The sequence below is a fragment of the Alligator sinensis genome, unplaced genomic scaffold, assembly GCF_000455745.1.
Source record: "Alligator sinensis unplaced genomic scaffold, ASM45574v1 scaffold886_1, whole genome shotgun sequence".
Lineage (NCBI taxonomy): Eukaryota > Metazoa > Chordata > Crocodylia > Alligatoridae > Alligator > Alligator sinensis.
Window position 1 is genome coordinate 2,586,214 of NW_005842040.1, and position 5,293 is coordinate 2,591,506.

Genomic DNA, 5,293 nt, shown 5'->3' on the forward strand with positions numbered 1-5,293 from the left:
CCCTAAAAGATTTTTCAAAGATAGACAATGTTCCTAGTGCTATAGGACCCATGGGTTTAAGCCTCGAAGAGCAGGCAACCGATTCCTTGACTAAACAGTAAAAAATAATCAGAACGATTATTCTTAGTAGTATAGTAGCACCTTGATTATGTCAAGATCAGGTCCCCCACTTGATACTGAGTAGTGTACAGAGGAAAAAAAAAAATTCCTACTCAGGTGGGCTTATAGTAGACAAGAAGAGGGGAAGACTACTGATTGGGGAAAGAGGGAAGGTAGAATAAGGCTTCAGGGAAGAGAAAGGGAATGAACATGGGGACAAAGTGTCCCAGATAAGACCAACCCCCCCCCGGCAAAAAAAAACTAAACAAAAAAATAAAACAGAAGAACCAGCAGCCTGACATGAGGATCAACCAAAGCATCTCAGCTACAACTGCTTTTCTCTACTCCAGCTGGCTGAATACCTGGGTGGCCCTTCCCAGCTGGCTCTCCTCTGAGCTCACATAGTTGGAGGCCATATGAGCCCTAGCATCACTAGAAGGGACAGGATTACCCCCATCGAGTCTCAGCTCTTCTCCCTATCAGGCCATGGCAGTACTAATTGCAGTTGCATGCGTTTGTTCTGACCTGCCAGGCATCTCGGAAGGGTTCACCCAGGAACGATATTAGACTTATACCACTGAATCTGTGATCCTAAAGAGAAGGGAAAATGGGGGTGGGGAAAGAAAGGGAGCTGCAAGAGAGGCAGCAGAAGAAAGTCTCTCTCCTCCCACCCTAGGGACAGAGGATTCAGCTAGTTAACAAAATGGCAGCATGGTGGCATCTTGAGTTTCCCCCATCTGCTGTGGGGGCCCACAACAGCAGCCTTAAGCCTGTCCTACACCGTTGCTCAGGGCCCGAGGTCTAAACATATGCATACAGCAAAGGACTAGCTGCCCCCTTACAGATGCCAATGCGCACACTCCCACTTACACCAAGGCCAGAAGAAATAGTCCTTGAAATCCAGACCGTGATTCACTTTTCTGACACACAAGCATTACAAGTTATGACAGCCACCACACTCCAACAAACTGTTGGTTTAACACCTAAAACATTTATAGAACAAGCACTGCACTTGGCCCTGACTGATGTGACCAGTTCCTCCAACTGGAAAAGGCCCCATGGAAAAAGTGTTTGTAAGCTACTACTGGAACTCTAGATTTTTCCTAGGGTAACCTTGAAACCAACCTGGACTCCCATCTCCCAGCTGGTCTCCCAAGACAGCAACAGCTGCTAAGTGCACAAGCCACCCAAGCATGAAGGACTGCTGCAAGCCCAACTGCTACCAAGTTCTGCCTATGAAATGCCCACAGGCTCTTCAATTATTAGAGGATGGCAGATGCAAAGAACTCAAAAGCAGAGCATACCCAAGCAAAAAACAGCTTCACCTAGTGTCAAGTTACACCCTTCACGGGTGAAATTCAGGTCACCATGGACCTAGGGTTAGAACTAATATAAAAGAACAAACACTCAAACTGACACCCAACAACCGATGCATGACACACTGCTCCCCCATACCAAACATGGTCCTCTAAATATGAGTGGGGAATACAACGTTAGCTACAAGGCAAAGCTCTCAGCTCTGGAGAGTTCCCAACTTCAGGGTGAACAGCTGGTTCTGTACTTGCTACTGGACTGGGCTGGGGGGGGGGGGGGGGGGAACAGGGGTCTGTACAACACATTTAAGATACTCCATCCCCCACATCCCACCACCATTGCTTCCACTATTTCAGCGTAACTGCTGAAGGCTGAGCAACAGCTTTGCTAGTCTCTTCAAGAGAGTCTGTGTTACCTGCACTCCAGTACCACACCCTACTGAAAAAGCCACAGCACAGAAAAAGAGTTTATGACTCAGCTGAAGCAGAGGGCAAATGCCTCACTTCAATTGCTCCGAGCAACGTATTAATACTTTTCCTTGTGTGCCTGCCAAGTCACCCACAACATGCAGGTTTCTGTTTGCTTTTCCCCTAGTGAAAGAGGATGTCTTCATAGATGCAGATTTTTTCCAAGAGAGTTTTGCTTCCTACCCTTGGCAGGGGTCTAGCTCTGCGTTAGCAAATCTTGTTTTCATCTTCATTTTGGGAGGAAGAAAGGCATAGAGAGTTCATAGTTTAGGGCAGGGGTAGGCAATGTTTTTTTGGCTGGAGTGCCGAAAAAAACAATGTCTACCTCGGAAGGTGCCGGAGTGCCGCCATGCTGGAGCCCAGAGCAGCTGTTTGCAGCCTCCTAGCTGCAGCCGGCCCATGGAACCCGGTCTGCTTGCAGCAGACCTTGCAGCCTCCCTGCCACCTGCTGGAAGCAGCCTGGGCTCCATGGCTGGCAGCAGCTGCTTAAGAACGGGGCTGGTGATGGCGTGCAAAGCAAAATGGCCTTGCGTGCCACCATGCTCGGCACGCAGGCCAGGGGTTGCTGGCCCCTGGTTTAGGGCATCATGCTTGGAGTGCAGACACCCAAGAAGTTTGGCAACAGGGGACTGAACACATGTGATTTAACTGAGTCACTTAGCAATAGAATTTAAGTTACTTTAGTTACCCAAGACTTAAATAAATGCCTGAGGCAGAGATTAAGGGCCCGAGTTCTAGAAGTATGTAAGCATTTATCTGGAAAATGCAGATGCTGCTGACTTGCTTTGCAGTGGTGTCGACAAATTTGTCTTAAAGTTTGTATAAGATTCATATTACAATAGGTGCATGAACACCTTATTCAGACAGACCATAGGTATTTATGATCCCAACTGATCCTTCTCTCAAAAGAGAATGCCCAATCTTCTGGCAGCCAGAAGGAACAGAACTCCTTCCTAGCTGGCAGGGCTCATCCTGTCATCCAGCCAACAAGCAGCCTTTTACACTAGGCATCAGCTGGAAGTAGGCTACTGTAGGAGGCACTGGGTCTGGGCAGCATTTTCCTCCACCAGAAATTACTATATGCTCCTCTCCTCACTTCAGACTGATGTATCATTTACTGGGGACATTACTGCACTAATCAACTGCAAGAGCCAGAAGGAGAGGAGCCTTCTATCTAAAACTCAGGAAATCCAGGCAACCTGCTCTAGCACTTGAGGTGGGAAGAACAGGAGCATGTGTGACACAGGTAATTAATTATCCATGTTTGCAAATAATGCTCCCGCTCACCCTCTGGCACAAGTTAATTAGAAAGGATATGAGAGCCTCACAAAAAGGTACAATGCTATAGAAGCCTCAAATCTGGTAGCTTTCAGCCTCCCCCTCCCTCCCCAAGGGTGGGAGGGGGGGAAAAAAAAGGGACAAAAAACAAAAACAAACAAACAAAAAGCCTCACACACGCACTGGAGCAGATCCTAGTTATACTGCAACATACAAGGTAGCAGTGTTGTCTCTCTAGCAGGCTTTTCTTCTGGACTGAAGGAAGCAGCTGCCCAGGTCCTGTTCACACTGTACCTCTTAAGAGTGGGAAGCTGCTGCAACTAACCACTTCTGCAGACTGCTAGCAAGTAGCTCATGCAGACCACTTGTAGATACTCAGTATGGTGCAGTACCAGCCTAGTTAGTCAAGTCAGTAGTAGCAGAAAGATTATCAGCTACATCAAAAGAAGTTATGGCTACATACCTATTGGTGACCAAAGCCTCAAGGAATGAGTTGCTACACCTCTTCATGACTAAAGATGTATGATACCATATCCCTACTTCAGACCAAGGAGTAATTCTCTGCTTAAAGTGCAAGATAAGTCCTTGGTCATTTGTCTTCTATTTAACAAAACCTCAAAAAAACAACCAGATAATGATGAAGTCGCCTGACTGGGTTTTTTGTGGGTTTCTTAATTTAGCAATTACAGCCACAACCGCCAAGCCATGCAACATTTGTTCCAGTTATGAGTGACACAGGACGTGTCATTTCCACAGCGGAAGTCAGCCTCATCAAACATCTTATCTGGAACTGATAGAACTCCATCAAGAAGGGGTGGGAGAGGCAGCATACAAGAGTTACAATCTGTCCTTTCCTGAAATCCTAGCAGATTGTCTAAAAACACACACATTTCATTATGCTGTTACCTTGTCAATATCAATGAAGCTAGAACAACCAGCCAGAGTCCCACCTACCTACTCAGCCTCCAGTATCTAGAGTTCTTATTTCTCCAGCTATTTTTGCAATGCAGCTTTAGTGAGATAGAACAATTACTTTCCCCAATTCGCTATGGAGCTGACAGTTCCAGCTCAGAATGGAAGCTATTAGAAAAGTCTTAGTTTACCCATCCCAGCATTCATAATATCATAGAAAATTAGGGTTGGAGGGGACCCCAGGAGGTCATCTAGTCCAACCCTGTACTTAAAGCTGGACCATGCCCAGCTATATTCCCAAAAATAGTTCTGTTCTGAAGGATACATAGCACCCAGATATACATTAAAGATTCACTAATGGGAGTCTACCTATATTCTTTCCCCCGTAAACTCCTTGCCACTGCTCCCTCTCAGCTGAAGCATTGGCAGCACCAAGGCAGGCAGTGGGCTGTTTTTAAGTGACAGTGGTAAATCCTGCCATGATCTGTGCTGGGTACAGTTAAACTAGGTCGACCTTCACACAGTAAAAGAGGGATAACCCATCACATTTGAGGAAGTCAGTAAGATTTAGCTTCCATGAGGAATCACCACAAGCCCAACCTCATCCCTTTCACCAACTGAAGCAGATGCAAGTTGCAGCTGAAAGCTGCATTGTAATTTCACTCTATTGACAGCTTCCTCTTTAATACAAAACTGCCTGCTGAGATAGGTCCAAAGCAGGCTGCACCTCTCTATTAGAGATGAGGGCTGTTGCTATAGACTACCCTGCCTGCATCAGGCTCCACATTCGTTGTGGAGAATTGGTGTTAGCCCGGTTGCCTTTGAGCTACCTATCAACCACGCTAAAGTAACAACTACGTGCTCATGAGGGAGAGCTGAAACAGACAATTAAAAGAATCCCTCCTCCCAAATGTCTACAGTTCAGACAGTGTGCAGTTTCTTGAGCCCAGCAACAGTCATTTTGTTATTCTGAACAAGAAGAGAACCAGGAATGGCTTATTAGCTCAACTTTAAAAAAAAAAAAAAATCCCAAGTTAGGGGAAAAAAGGCAACATCATGCACTAAAAATGCGAGCAACAGGCTCTACTGAGATTCAGGAATGCTGCAGCCGAAATGGATGCATTCTTCAAGTTCCTATATTAGTCCCTGAGAACTGGTCATCCCAAGACCCTGGGAAGGGTGGGTGGAGAAAATGACAAACAGCTCAGAAGGACCCAGCAGGA

The 5,293-nt window shown here is 46.3% G+C and overlaps 1 protein-coding gene across 1 annotated transcript in view; it reads right to left on the reverse strand.

Moving 5' to 3' along the window:
* The window catches only part of LASP1 (LIM and SH3 protein 1), a 58,797-nt gene that overhangs the window by 52,166 nt on the left and 1,338 nt on the right, over window positions 1-5,293 (reverse strand). The window lies entirely within an intron of this gene.